The 16267-nt window shown below is 41.7% G+C and overlaps 1 protein-coding gene across 2 annotated transcripts in view; it reads left to right on the top strand.

Moving 5' to 3' along the window:
• The window catches only part of osbpl3b (oxysterol binding protein-like 3b), a 226963-nt gene that overhangs the window by 633 nt on the left and 210063 nt on the right, over positions 1-16267 (top strand). The window lies entirely within an intron of this gene.

The raw sequence follows: 16267 nt of genomic DNA, 5'->3' as shown, positions 1-16267 counted from the left end.
ATAATTTTAATGAGTCGGATGCTAAGTGACATTAAAGTGGGGGTTCAGTATTTAAAATATAACTAATTAACAGCATTTTTTAATACGGAAAACGCGAATTTGGATAAGAGGGTTGGTTGTACTGACCTGCTAGAGTTCCGACGGTGAGCTGCTGTATAACGAATCATGTTTCAGTAACTTTGCAATTAGACCGAAAACGCGTGTTTTTGAGCAATAGTAAATGGTATAACTTGCGTTTGTGTAGTAGAGATTGTAGAACATGGGACGAAGTCTAAAAACTAATTCGGAAATGGAGCTGCAGTGATGCTTCGCTGCTGGTTTGTTTTCTGGTTACTGTCGCTGCTTGGTCATCCCTTTCTAATGACAATACACAACATCGAAGATGGATTTAGATCCCAAGATCCCAAACGGCGATTTGCCGATTTTATGATCAGAGCACAGTAGTTATTTCAACGGGGTCTTTGGTTCTCACCATCATTTGATTACTTAGGTTAGGAACCGCAGTTTTTCAGCATTTCAATGAACTTGTGCTCATCATTTTATTAAGTAATTTCATAGGCTTTATTGCAAGTTGGCTTGTGCTTGGCGATGATGCAAAAGCGACAGTATAACAGCCGGCTTCTGAGCTAACTGCACAATGAAGCGGTGGGACGCCACCTTGGAGAGGCTGTGTTGTACGGTTTCAGCTTCATACATTGTTATTCCTATATTCGAAAAGGGAGATAGAACAAGATCAGGGAACTATAGACGGGTTAGCTGAATGAAGGTGATAGGAAAGCTAATGGAATCTTTACTCAAAAGATGCAATAGAAAAACATCTAGAGAACAAAAATATTAAGAATAGTCAGCACGAATTTTAGAAGGGAAAGTCATGCTTGACCGACCATATTGAATTCTTTGAAGAAGTAACAGAAAGAGTAGACAAGGGTAATGTAGTAGATGTAATATATTTGGATTTTCAAAAGGCCTCTGATAAGGTTTTGCATTGTAGACTCATGACTAAGGTTAGAGCATGTGGAGTCAGGTGACAGGTAGCAGAATTGATAGTAAGCTGGCTACAAAACAAAAAACAGAATAGGAGTTAAGGGTAGCTACTGAGACTGGTAAAAGGTGGGAAGTGCTGTTCCACAGGGATTGGTGCTGGGATGACCGTTGTTCACAATTTACCTTAACTATTTGGATTCGGGAATCGGAAGTATAATTTCAAAATTTGCAGACGACATCAAATTGGGAGGTGCAGTTAATACAAAGGAAGAATGTGTCAAAATGCAAGAGGCCATTAATAAACTTGCAGAATGGGTGTGTAATTGGCCAATAAATTTCAATATAGATAAATGTGAGGTGGTGCATTTTGGTAGGAAGAATAATAAGAGTCTAAATGGGATAGAGGAGCCAAGGGATCTAGGGGTACAGATACATATCACTAAAAGTAGCGATGCAGATTAATATGGCCATAAAAAAGGCAAATCAATCACTGGGGTTCATTGCTAGAGGGATTGAATTGAAAAGCAAAGAAATCATGTTAAACGTGTATAGAACCTTGGTTAGACCACACTTGGAGTACTGTGCACAGTTCTGTTCTCCATATTTTAAAAAGGATATAGAGGCATTGGAGAGGGTGCAAAAAAGATTCACAAGGATGATACCAGAACTGAGGATATGCTTACCAGGAAAAGCTGTACAGGCTGGGGCTTTTTTCTCTAGAAAAGAGAAGACCGAGGGGTGACCTGATAAGAGGCCTTTAAGATAATGAAAGGGTTTGCTAGGGTAGATGTAGAGAAAATGTTTCCACTTGTGGGGGAGTCCAAAACTAGAGATCCTAAATATAAGATAGTCGGTAATAAATTCAGTGGGGAATTCAGGAGAAACTTCTTTACCCAAAGATTGGTAAGAATGTGGAACATGCTACCACAAGGTGTAATTGAGGCAAATAGCATAGATGCATTTAAGGGCCAGTTAGATAAGCACATGAGGGAGAAAGGAATAGAAGGGAATGCTGATAGGGTTAGACAAGGGAGGGAGGAGGCTCATGTGGACCATAAACACCAGCAGAGACCGGTTGGGCCGAATGGCCTGTTTCTGTGCTGTAATTTTGATATAACTTGATGTAACATTAAATATGACTCCAGGGCAATTTAGAAGAGTTGGGCAGGGGAGGGTAGGACCTCTGGGTACTAAAGGCCCTTGTTCCAGAGTTGCAGTGCTTACAACATGTATTTGCCCACAGGACTGATCAAGACTGATGATCGGAAGAAGGTATTGTCCCAGTGTGAACAACAACTTGCTTTTAAAAAGTGCTTTTAAAAAGTGCCTTTCACATCCCAAGGTGCTTTACAGATAAGCATATGGAAAATGGATATTGAGCCAGGAATATAAAGATTCGAAAGGGTAACCAAAAGCTTGATCAAAGAGATGGCTTTTTGGAGGAGGAGAGAGAGAGGGAGAGAGGTGCAGAAGTGCAAGGGTTGGGGAGGTAATTCCAGAGAGTGGGACCCAGAAAGCTGAAGACTTTTTGCTAATGGTGGAGGAAATTAGTTTTTCCATGTTGTTCTCCCCAAAGTCTTGTGAAAATAGACTGCAAGTGAAAGCTGTTCAATATTTCAAGAAATCTATACTTATAGTGATGAAGTACAAAAGCAACATATAAGGTAATGAGAAATAACTGATATTGTACAATTCAGTATTGTTAAGGAGAATGGTTGCTAGCCATGTTTCAAATGCCATTTACTGTTTGGATGCTAGCAGAAACTTGACATTTTTTCCTGCACTGGAAATGGGTCAAATCTTACATATGCTGTGAATGAACATCATTTCAAGTTTCATGCTGGAATAAATTTGGAGGCAGTACAGTGTAACTGAATGTAGAATAGCCTCTGCTGGTTTCTGAGCAGCTTCATAATTGCTGTAGCAAATTTATTTGATACATGATGTACATGAAAATGAGCTGTTGTTCACCATCATGTTGGCAAAGAAATGTTGAATTGGTGTAGGTGTCAGATTTTATAACAGAAGCCGATATAAGATGCATATGTCCACTGTCCTGTTGACCTGAACAGTGGAGTGACATCTGGGACTGTGAAGTTGTCAGTGAGAACTGATTTGAAAAGAATGATTGCATGTACAGGAAGTCTGAAGAAGTTACAAGTGAGGTGGCATAAAGAAGCATTGCATTTTTGTAATAGAGGCTGCTTATAGACTGTAGTTGATGGAATGATAATGGAGCTGACATCTCTTTCTTTGGAGGGAAGAAAGAAATATTAAATTGACAGAAATTTGGTTTGTGTGAATTGGTGTGATAGTGCTAACTGTAGTATGGCGTGTGTTAAGTTAATTTTAAATGGGTAGTGTCTAAAGTCAGATAGTACTCTATACAGGAAATAGAATTGTTCATATAAAATGAATCAACATTCTGAACTACATTTCATCAAAATTACTGTCTTTGGAAGCACAATTGCTGCTTAAAGGAGCCAAGTTCCTTAAATAAAATCACACGCTATAATTTGATAGAGTAACTTTTTTTAGTATGAGTCTAAAAGGAGATCCCATCCACTGAAAAAAAAAATTAAAAAAATAATTATCTAAAAGTTTAGAGGCACTACTTACCATTTTTATTCTTTGTTTTTGTGGTTGTGGTGCCAATTGTTCCGAGCCATGCTGATTTCCTACCTTCTTGAATGCTTTATTCTAAATGGTTAGAAGAGCAGGGCTGTTTGAAGATTTCTGTATATCTTCATCACAGTATTGTATTTCTGTGAGTTACGTTCAAGTTACTTTATCTTTTTGTGCAGGATTTTGAAAAACACTGTTTTAAAAATATTTTCCCCTCCAGTTTTCTCCCCCCCTCCTCCTGAAAATGCTGACTCGTACTGAGATACGATTCTATGGGTGCCAGCCATCCCACCGAGCTCATTCAGTGACTGTTGGTAGCTGTTTGACCTTGGAGGGTATTGCAGTCAAGTCCAATCCTGTCCACAAATGTGTACGGTACTTTCCAACTAGAGTCATTAGATAGTGATTTAATATACAGTAAGCTTTCTTTCCTTTTTCATTCCTGTTCCCTTTCTCTTCTTGCTTCCCTACCAGCCCCCCCCCCCCACCCCCACCCCCAAATATAGTGCCTGCCCTACTGCACTGCCTAAGATAGCTAACTCAAGAACCTTCCTAGTCTGTTTGATTCAATTCCACATTAGACAGTTCATTTTAAATCCTCAGAGCGGAGTTGATGAGCAATATTTTAATTTTTTGGGGAAGATAGTTATTTTGCATTTAAGCACTTTCTTTATGGTTAGGTGCTGAAAATACTTTGGACTGTAACCCATTTTGTTTCAAACAACCAACCTGGTTGGAAACTGCAGTGTCCTGATGATGAGTTCCTTGTGACAATGTTGATGTCTGATTTTTAAAAAAATATATAGGGGTTATGGGACTGATTCTAAGATCTTTATACCTGTATTGTCTTTGTGACCATCTGCTTCAGTGTATTTTTAGTGCAAGAAAGCAATATGTGATAAATGCACAAATTTTCATTTTAAATACTAAAATTTGCAAATTCAGCAGACTTGATTTTAAAACTCTGGTAGGAACATGGCAAAGTGAGCTGTGGCCCACCTGGGAGCGACAGCAGGCAGGCTTGGCTGGGCCTCATTAGCATGCTGCTTGCCAACTTCCTGACCAAAACGGCCATGAAGCTGACAGGAAGCGGTTGCCCAGTTGTTTAAAATCGGCCAGTAGGTGGCCGCTGACTGGGACCCAGTGGTACAGTCCCCGGCACAAGGTAAGTGTTCTGGGAGGGAAATCACGGTCGAGGGAAGGAGGGTGGGGGGGGTGGTGGAATGCCCAAGCTTTCCTTGAAGTGCCTAGAGGAGTATTCCTACTCCTCTTGGCCCATGAGGAAACCAGAATTCTTTTTTTTTAAAAACTAACTTCGCCTCTTCTGGCTCTAGCTGCTGTTCCCGGCAGGTTTTGCCCGAAAGGGAAGCTGTCACTGCTGTTGTGCTCGAGCGGGGGGATTTAAAATTGAGCCCAGCAACTCTAAGCCTAAATTGACTGAAGCCAATCTCGGTCTTTGGTCTGAAACCTGGTGCTTCCTGGTACACTAATGATGCATTTATATTGAGGAACAGGTTTCAGTGAAAGTAGTTCAACAATGCCGTAAGTCTGCTGGTGTTCTGCGATCAAAGCACCCAAGGCAATCTTGTACCCAACATGCTGCTAGGCCAGATTTGCAACTTTAAACCTTGATTGTGGATCTTTCCTGACATCGGGAGGATCTGTATAGGCTAGCAATTTGGGCCGGTTGAGGGGAGGGGAGAGGGGAGAGGGGAGAGGGGGGAGGAATGAGCTGAGCACTCATTGTCCAATACTGTCAGCCATTTCTTTGCCACTGGTAATGCTTTGCCTTCAGTGGCATTGGGAAAAGCCACCTTTTGTGCTGTCAGAGACATCTCATTTATATTGTGTCGTATATGGCAGTGCCCTAGTAAAAATGCCACATAGGCATATGAGTTCCATTCCGCGGAAAAAAATTGCTAGCTCTTCCTTCGGTGTTCCTTACCGTAGCTGACTTGCACTCCTGTGAACCATTTTTCTTTCTTCTTACTCTTTTTGCAAAGTATTTTTAAGGCAGTTTGATCTATAATGTGGGTCTTACTAGAGTGGTATTTAAATACAGAGCAACAATCTTTATATGCCACCCTTTCTCAATTTTATACTGTGATCTGTGCTCCTTGGGAAGGCACACTGAAGGCTGGTTTGCAGCAGGTGATTTGTCCAGCACAGTTATATTGAGGCATGATGCACACAGGATTTCATTCACTATTGAAATGTCTTGGGTCTATTTTTTTTAGTAAAATTATTCATGATTTGAATGAAGCAGCTATTTTGTTTAAAACATAAACAGAGAATACCCGACAAACATTTTAAGAAGGGTCCACACCTGAGCCATTAACTGGGTCTGTTCTCACCAACATTTTCTGTTTTGTTTCAGATTTCCAGCATCTGCAATTTGTTTGCCTTTTATTTAGTGGTTTTGTTTCCATTTCTTCTGCCATTCTGAAGTTTGCAATTGACATGGAGTTGCCTTTGGGGGTCTTCACGCTTTCTTTATTATTTGGGCTTTCACCAGATAGTTTTTCTTGTCTCCAGTATAAAAGGTTGCTCCCAAAAGTAAGCCCTCATTGTTAAAATTGGATAGCCATGTGGTGAAGGATAGAATACTAGAGCCTGGTATTTAGTTGTTTCCAACCTTTATTCACAGAGATTCCCCTTACTTACTTACTTACTTACACACACACACACAAACACACCACTCCCTAGCTAAGCTCTCCTATAAAAAGGATACAAGAGAGTCCCCAATTGATACCCACCACCTGAATAGATTTGATACCAATTGATATAAATCATACAATTAACACTCAATTTCTATGAGCTGAAGCATGACTTTATGCAAAACTATAATATGACTTAGCATCCGAGGGTGAACAATAAACCCCAGTGTTACTAATGAGCTTGCCCAAAATTGTATGAGAGACCTTGTACTCTTCTGGTCTCCAACTGATTGACATATAATACTGTGATCAACAGCATATCTGAGGCTAATAATTATGAATCAGGTTTATTAAGAAGTAAAATTAAATAGAAGCAAGAGCAAACAGAAGATTTCACTAAATTATAGTAAAAATCATTTGATTTGTCACCAATACTTAAAACCGGTTTGTTATAAATATCCAGAAACTTATTATAAACGTCTTTTCTTTTTGTAATTTGGAACAAATGCCTGTGGGGAAACATTTCCACTAGCCCCACTTGTTTATTTGCTGGGTGAAGCAGAAATTCACCAAAGAACCTAGACTACTATCCTGGATATATAGTTAGCAACCTGTTTGAAATCAAGCTATAAGAGAAAAAGGCAAACAAACACCACAATTAATCATTGCTGACCTGATATAAAATAGTTCTTACAGCGACAGACTCATTAATCAATCTCATTTTCACCAGCATCAAGGAGGCTGCTCGTGTACCAGCATCAAGGAGGCTGCTTGGGTATTCAGGCCTGAGGCTTATTGCCCACCTTTAGGACAAATAGAGCAGAGCAGCTGGTAAGCTGTCTCTCCTGTTTGTCCCCTTCTTGTGACAGTCACAGTTAATGGCACTTACTTTGTCTTGCAGTAGCTAAAATCTCATGCATGTCTGGCCAGCCAAACTCAAATTGACGAGGGACTGTTTATGAACAAAATCGAGTTGAATGGGAGAGGACTAACCTAGTGGTTATGATACAGGACTAGCCACCCAGAGGTCATAAGTTCAAATTCCACTGTGGTAAGCTGTGAAACTGAATCAATAAATCTGGTAGTTTGTGGGTTAGCACCATGGAACTAACCATAATCAGAGTTGGAAGCTATTCTTTGAAGTAGCTATTTGCATGCAAGACGGGGCATGTGTATTATTATACTTAAATATAAACAGGCTATTTCCTGCAAGCAGCAATCAAATTGAAGTGACTGCAATGCTGACACAGCTACAAGATCCCATTAAGAAATATCAACATTGTAATTTAAAGCAAGAAAGATCTCTGCTCCCTCACCTGATCTGTAATTTGAATGAAGCAGCTGTTTTGTTTGCATTTCTGCCACCATTCTGCAGCTTGGCAATTAACATGGAGTGGGTCTGTTTGCTTCATGTCAAGGGCTCAAAACTATAGACTTTTTTACCTCATTTATACTTTCTGATTGTCTTCAAGCTTTTAAAATCCAACCGTAGTACATAATTACACCTTCCTGATTTACTTAATCTCTTTTTTGTTCTTTCTTCAACTGTGGTAGTGTCCCATACAATGGGCCTTTCGATTTAAAAAGAAAATATGAGGCTCCAAGGTGGAAACTTTTAAAGTGACACTATGTGTGCTCTCATAGCTGCCAGTTTGGCCATGTTAAAGCAAATTTGTCAGCTAGAATCCTACGTACAGATCCTGATGATGTGTTTGTGTGTTAGTTTTAACATATACACAAATTGTATTCTTTATAGGAACACAGAAATTGCTAGATGAAAAAGACCACGGTCATCTAGTTTACATGGGACTATCAGGATGGTAGAATGATACAACGATAATGGAGTTGACTAATCATGGTAATTAGTCTACTACAGACCCAGACATAACACGAAGAGCACCCCAGTGATGGAGAGCTTTGGAAACCATAGGTCCAAAGTCACCTTTTTCCTTCCAAACCACCTATCTCAAAATTTTATTTTCTGAAAGAAATCTTTCTAATTTTGAATGAATCAATACTAACTGCTTCCACCGTCACCCTAGGGAGCCTGTTCCATTGACAGATTGACCACACACTCACGGAAATTTTCTTTACGTACATTAATTTTGAATTTACCTCCCTTCAAGCTCAAGCCGTATCCTCTGGTTCTATTGTTCTGGACAAAGTGAAATAGCTTGTCATGGTCTACATTGTCTAGTCCCTTTTAGAGTCCTAAAAACAGCAATCGTATCACACTTCAACCTTCTATTTCCCAGTGAGAACGTGCCCAATTTATATAATCACTCCTCATAATCCAATCGCTTCTCATAATCCAATCCCTCCATTCCATCGATCATTCTGGTTGCTCTCTTCTGTGTCCTTCCGATAGCTGCAATATCCTTTTTGTACTGTAGTGACCAAAACTGTACACAGTATTCTTAGTGCGGTCGCACCAACGATTTATAAAGTGGCAGGATTACCTCACTATTTCGGCTCAATATTGACCTTTTAATACATCCCAACATCTGATTTGCTTTACTCACTGCTGCCGAACATTGACAATTGAAGCTATTAACAATCAAGAACCCTAGATCTCATTTCATCTGCCACCTGTCTGCCCAATTCCCAACTTATTCAAAACCTCCTATAGCTTATCCTGTTCAGTTTTGGAGTCGACCACCTTCGTTAGCTTTGTATCATCTGCAAATTTGTCTACTGTGCTTATGACTATTAATTCCAGATCATTTATAAAGCTATTAAACAAAAAGGTCCCAAAACAGACCTCTGTGGGACCCCACTGGTAACATTCTCCCAGGTTGATGACGATCCCTGTACTGCTACTTTTGGGTTCTATCGGTCAACCAATTACGTATCCGTTGTAAAATATTTCCACTTATTTCCATTTCAGTATCAGCCTTTTCAGAGGAACTGTTTAAAGGCCATACTGAGATCCAAGTTCACCACATCCATAGCCGTACCACTTTCAAGCTCCTTTGTCACACCCTCAAAGAAAACCAGTAAGTTATATTAGCTTCATGAACGCATATTGGCTATCCTTTATAATTTAATTTCTATCCAGATGATCCATTATCTTATCTTTAATAAGGGTTTCCATAACATTACCCACAGTGGATGTAAAACTCTCTGGTCTATAGCTTCCTGGGTCACTTTTGTTACTTTTTTAAAAAATAGGAGTAACATGTGCCTTTCTCCAGTCCCCAGGTACCGTTTTTTTTAATTCATGGGATGTGAGCGTCGCTGGCGAGGCCAGCATTTATTGCCCATCCCTAATTGTCCTTGAGAAGGTGGTGGTGAGCCGCCACCTTGAACCGCTGCAATCTGTGTGGTGAAGGTTCTCCCACAGTGCTGTTGGGTAGAGAGAAACGGCGATATATTTCCAAGTCAGGATGGGTGTGTGACTTGGGGTGGGGGGGGGGTGGAACGTGCAAGTGGTGTTGTTCCCATGCGCCTGCTGCCCTTGTCCTTCTAGGTGGTAGAGGTTGCGGGTTTAGGGGGGTGCTGTCGAAGAAGCCTTGGCAAGTTGCTGCAGTGCAACTTGTGTGGTGGATGGGGTGCCAATCAAGTGGGCTGCTTTGTCCTGGATGTTGTCGAGCTTCTTGAGTGTTGTTGGAGCTGCGCTCATCCAGGCAAGTGGAGAGTATTCCATCACACTCCTGACTTGTGCAATGTAGATGATGAAAAGGCTTTGGGGAATCAGGAGGTGAGTCACTCGCCACAGAATAGCCAGCCTCTGACCTGCTCTTGTAGCCATAGTATTTATGTGGCTAGTCCAGTTACGTTTCTGATCAATGGTGACCCCCAGGATGTTGATGGTGGGGGATTTGGCGATGGTAATGCCATTGAATGTCAAGGGGAGGTGGTTAGACTCTCTCTTGTTGGAGATGGTCATTGCCTGGCACTTGTCTGGCGCGAATGTTACTTGCCAATTATCAGCCCAAGCCTGGATGTTGTCCAAGTTTTGCTCCATGCGGACACAGACTGTTTCATTATCTGAGGGGTTGCGAATTGAACTGAATACTGTGCAATCATCAGCGAACATCCCCATTTCTGACCTTATGATGGAGGGAAGGTCATTGATGAAGCAGCTGAAGATGGTTGGGCCTAGGACACTGCCCTGAGGAACTTCTGCAGCGATGGGGCTGAGATGATTGGCCTCCAACAACCACTACCATCTTCCTTTGTGCTAGGTATGACTCCAGCCACTGGAGAGTTTTCCCCCTGATTCCCATTGACTTCAGTTTTACCAGGGCTCCTTGGTGCCACACTCGGTCAAATGCTGCCTTGATGTCAAGGGCAGTCACCCTCGCCTCACCTCTGGAATTCAGCTCTTTTGTCCATGTTTGGACCAAGGCTGTACTGAGGTCAGGAGCCGAGTGATCCTGGCGGAACCCAAACTGAGCATCGGTGAGCAGTTTATTGGTGAGTAAGTTCCCCTTGATAGCACTGTCGACGACACCTTCCATCACTTTGATGGTTGAGAGTAGACTGATGGGGCGGTAATTGGCCAGATTGTAGACAGGACATACCTGGGCAATTTTCCACTTTGTCGGGTTGATGCCAGTGTCGTAGCTGTACTGGAACAGCTTGGCTAGTTCTGGAGGAAAACCTCTCCAGTATTCACTGATTTCTGAAAGATTTTTGCCAGAGTTCCTGCAGTTTCCTCCCCTATTTCCTTAAGAATCCTCAGATGCATCTCCTCTGAGATTTATTTATTCACCTTAAGTTTGCATAGCTGTTCAGCAACTGTGCTGGTAATAATGTGAATAACGTCACACCTCTGCAACATTATCTAGTTCCCTTTCCAGATCAAGTAAGTTACCTGCCTCTTCCTCGGTAAAAACTGAGGCAAAAATCTATTAACACTTTTGCAGCCTGTGTAACATCAGTTGTCATGCCTTCACTCTATCCCTCATTTTCTTGTTTTTTTAGTTATATTAAAATGTTGTTGTTATCCTTCGCTTCACTTGCCATATTTAATTAAAACATTTTCTTCGCTATTTTGTTGCACTTTTTATATCCCAGATGTGCCTTTTGTTATTGAATTTGTCTTTATTCTGTGCTATTTTCCTTCATTGCCTTAAATGTTTTTCCCTCCCTTTTGAATTGCTTGGTAGTCCCTTTTTAACCAGGCAGGAGGGCCTTTAAGCTTGGTACCTTTGCTTTGCATGGGTACACATTGGTCCATTGCATTCAGAATCACTTCCATGAAGGAACCCGCAGTTCCTCCACTCTCCTAGCCACATTCAAACCTTCCAGGCCCACTCTGACAAGACTTCTCAAGCACTTAAAGTTGGTCCTCTTAAAATTTGGCAACTTTCTTTTGGTTTTACTAACCTCACCATTATTTCCCTATTACTCATCAAATCCAGGATGTTTTCTCCCCTGGTTGACTCTTTTACAAACTGAGTCATAAAACAATCTTCCATTTACTCTAGAAATCTCTTCCCTTTCTTACCAGTAGAGGCATTATTGTTCCAGTCAATTTCTGGTAAGTTGAAATCTCCATCGTTGGTCCCTTACCAGTCACCATCCTTATCTCATCCCACAGTTCCAGATCTAGGCTTTAGTCCTGGCCTGGCAGTCTATCGTATACCCTCAGTAATAGTTTAACTCTGTTGCCATCTATTCTACCCTAAGTGATTCTGTGTCTGCCCTATCCTTTTTTTAATATCCTCTCTCACTTGTGCCTCAATACTGGCGTTTGTATACCTCCTTTTCTCCTGATACAGTCTCTTCTAAACTATTTATATCCTTCCAGATAGGTAACCTAGCGATTGGAATCATTCTACCATGTTTCTGTGATACATACTATGTCCAAACCTGTATGTGTGTGTGTGTTAGTTTAAACAGATTTTAGAGGGAAATATTTAGAAAGGTTAATTAGAAATGCTATTAAAGCAACATTTGAAATAAATCTGTGAACGTGGAGAAGAGGAATTGTAGTCCTGCATACATATAAATTGCAAGCTCTATACTAAAAGTGCCTGAATGATCTGTTTATTCCTGAGTAATTGTGCACCTACAGAGGTACAATGAGATATGGCAACAATTTAAGATTTTCATTGAAGCATAGAATTTGTAGCATAGACAGAGGCCTATGTTGACATTATGGTTTCAGCTTTCTACACAATTTCCATTTCCCTGTCTTTTCCTATATCCTTTCTTTTGATCATTTTCAAATGCTTGACCTCTTTTTTTAATTGATGTTATAGCCTCTGCTTCAGTAGCCATTGTGGTACATCATTCCATGGTTAAATATCCTCTGTGGAAGGGGGGGAATCTTTATTTTAACTCTTTCCCCCTCCCCATATTGTTCTAGTAATAATCCAGTGTCTATGTCCCTTTGTTACCGATTTGCCAACCATTGGAAGTCAATCTTCCACTGTTCACACTTTCAAAACTGCATAATTTTGAAAACCCTCATTTGACCAACACCCCCTTTAACCTCTGTTCAGGTGGGGGGAAAAAGCCCCAGTTTTTCAATCCTTTCTTCACTGTAGCCTCTCATTCCTGGTATTGTTCCAGTGAAACCTAAGTCCAATTGTCTTCCTTTAATGGAATGCCCAGAACTGCATGCAGTACTTAACCGTGGCACAGCCAATGTCTTGAACAAATTCAACATCACTTCCTTGCTTTTATATTCAGTGTCGCTATGAAGCTCATTTGTTTTTGTTATGGCCTTTTCTTCATGCCCTCTTATCTTTAAAGATCTATTTATTTGTGCCCTTAAATTGCTCTTCCTTCGCTCTCTAAGAATCTTACCATTTATGATATACTGCATTTGGCTGTTCTTTTCCCCATAATGAACTATTTCACATTTCTCTACTTTGAACTGCATCTCCCACCTTTTTCCCCACACCTCTAACCTGCCTGTAACTTCCTGTGAACTGCATTCTTGCCATATTCTTTAATTTGGCAGAATTAGAAAACATCAATTTTCTGCTAAATTATCATATATTAACACCAAAAACACTAAAGACTGAAATTTACATTGTCAATGACAACAACTTGTATTTATATAGTGCCTTTTAAAATAGAAAAAAGTTCCATGGTATTTCATTAAGTTGTAAGTGGAAAACAATGGGCATTGAGCTAAAGAAATGGGGATTAGGAGGGGTGACCAAAAGCTTGGTCAGAGAAGTGGGTTCCAAGGAAGGTCTTAAAGGAGGATGGAGAAGTGGTGGATTTTAGGGAGGAAATTCCAGAGTGAGAGACTTAGGGGGCTGAAGGCACAGCTGCCAATGGTGTGGTGAAGGGGAATGCACAAACGGTTGGAGCCAGAGGAATGGAGAGTTCGGGGGAGGGAGGATTATATATTAGAGGTAAGGAGGGGCAAGGCCATGAAAGGGTTTAAACATAAAGATGAGACTGGCTTGGTATAGGTGAAGTCTGTTGGATCTGTAGATTATCTCACTGCCCCACAATTCATCATAGTGACCTAGAAATCTGTACCCTTCATTTTACGCCATTTGGAGTCATACCTAGCACAAAGGAAGATGGTAGTGGTTGTTGGAGGCCAATCATCTCAGCCCCAGGACATTGCTGCAAGAGTTCCTCAAGGCAGTGTCCTAGGCCCAACCATCTTCAGCTGCTTCATCAATGACCTTCCCTCCATCATAAGGTCAGAAATGGGGATGTTCGCTGATGATTGCACAGTGTTCAGTTCCATTCGCATCCCCTCAGATAATGAAGCAGTCCGAGCCTGCATGCAGCAAAACCGGACAACATCCAGGCTTGGGCTGATAAATGGCAAGTAACATTCGCACCAGACAAGTGCCAGGCAATGACCATCTCCAACAAGAGAGAGTCTAACCACCTCCCCTTGACATTCAACGGCATTACCATCACCGAATCTCCCACCATCAACATCCTGGGGGTCACCATTGATCAGAAACCTAACTGGACCAGCCACATAAATACTGTGGCTACAAGAGCAGGCCAGAGGCTGGCTATTCTGCGGCGAGTGACTCACCTCCTGACTCCCCAAAGCCTTTCCATCATCTGCAAGGCACAAGTCAGGAGTGTGATGGAATACTCTCCACTTGCCTGGATGAGTGCAGCTCCAACAACACTCAAGAAGCTCGACAACATCCAGGTCAAAGCAGCCCGCTTGATTGGCACCCCATCCACCACCCTAAACATTCACTCTCTTCACCACTGGCGCACAGTGGCTGCAGTGTGTACCATCCACAGGATGCACTGCAGCAACTCGCCAAGCTTCTTCGACAGCACCTCCCAAACCCGCGACCTCTACCACCTAGAAGGACGAGGGCAGCAGGCACATGGGAACAACACCACCTGCACGTTCCCCTCCAAGTCACACACCATCCCTACTTGGAAATATATCGCCGTTCCTTCGTCGTCGCTGGGTCAAAATCCTGGAACTCCCTTCCTAACACCACTGTGGGAGATCCTTCACCACAAGGACTGCAGCGGTTCAAGAAGGCGGCTCACCACCACCTTCTCGAGGGCAATTAGGGATGGGCAATAAATGCTGATCTCGCCAGTGACGCTCACATCCCATGAACGAATAAAAAAAAAATTGGCAAGCCATGCATTGATATGCTTCCTAACTGACATAGCAAGTGACAGTGGAAGTGATCTTGAAACCCCCTATCTATGAAGCCCTGCTTTACAATCTGACACCTTACTCCTCAAGCTTTCTTTGTCAGACCTCCATTCTGTTCCATATGTTGATGATCCCAGTATAAACCATGAATTAAGGATGTTCATCCTTCCTGTTTCAGAATTTTCTCCACCTGCTCCATAAAATCTCTCACCTTGGCACTGGGGAGACAACAGACCATTTAAAACTTTTGATTGTGGTTGCAGAAAAGGCTACCTATCCCTCTAATGATGGAATCCCCTTGCCTTTGGTCAACATTATTTGTTCATCCTTACAGCTTCTCTTCCCTTCCTCTGCTTCCACCCGCCCCCCCCGCCCCCTCCCCCCCCCCCCCCCCCCAAGCAATCACTTGTTCCATGGCGTTACTTGTAATTTCCCTCCTGAGTAACAATTCTAGTCTGCGTAATGGTATCCAGCACTCTTTACCTATCGGACAATTTCGGACTCAGGAGTTTCTTCCACTGCTTTTGCTTAGGTCTATCTCTCTTTCCGCCCCCCCCCCCCCCCCCCCCCCCCAACTCCATTGTAGATTGTCATCCACTTTGCTTCCTCTTTTTTTTAGTCATGGTTGAGGACATCCTATGCTCTGAGATTTTTCTCCTCCCAAACAGAATGGGGTGTCTCTGACAAGTCCACCTGGAGACATTCTTTATACCCGTGGTTGTTCTCGGCACTCATGATTTCTAGAAACTCCATCATCATATATTGTCTAGCAACCCAATTTAAATTGTCGTATTCAGAACTAGTTAACGCTCTGCCTTTTAGTATGTTACAATGATTGTCATATGTCGCAAGATTTTCTACCTTTCTCTTTGAATTGAGTGCAAAATTGATTCACGAGTGCCAGATTAACTGGTTTTAAACAATTACTTAAAATGGTTTTCTTACAAAAGTATTACAGCATTGTCTAAGTATTTCAGTTGAACAGCAAACTTTCCTGACACTTATGACTGCATGAACATGCCTGTTGAACACTGAGTTAAAGTGCTACACGTTAATTGTTAAGAGTTTGTAATAAACTGGAATGAGACCCAGCAGGATGTGATTCAGTAGAATAGATTTTGCATTCAGTTTCGGTTGCACATTGAACGCTATGGGCCCAATTTTGAAATGGTGGCGGGTTGGCAGCAGGGGCGGGGGGGGTTGGTGGCAGTGAAGGTGTGCGTGGCAAACCCGAATTTAAAAAAAACTTACCTTTTCCGACGGGATTGCGATGTAATTGATGGTGATTAAAGTTCTTTCTGGGTTTCGCGCCCGGCAGCCAGCCAGGTGGAAAGGTAGGTTTATTTTGTTTTTTAACTTTGTGCAATGGTTTTTTATTTAATTTATTTTTGCCTGATCCGGCCCTTCATAGAATCATAGAAAGGTTACAGCA

Source organism: Heptranchias perlo, chromosome 2 (assembly GCF_035084215.1).
Source record: "Heptranchias perlo isolate sHepPer1 chromosome 2, sHepPer1.hap1, whole genome shotgun sequence".
NCBI lineage: Eukaryota > Metazoa > Chordata > Chondrichthyes > Hexanchiformes > Hexanchidae > Heptranchias > Heptranchias perlo.
The sequence above is the reverse complement of the archived record's forward strand: the minus strand, read 5'-3'. Positions and strand labels throughout refer to the sequence as shown.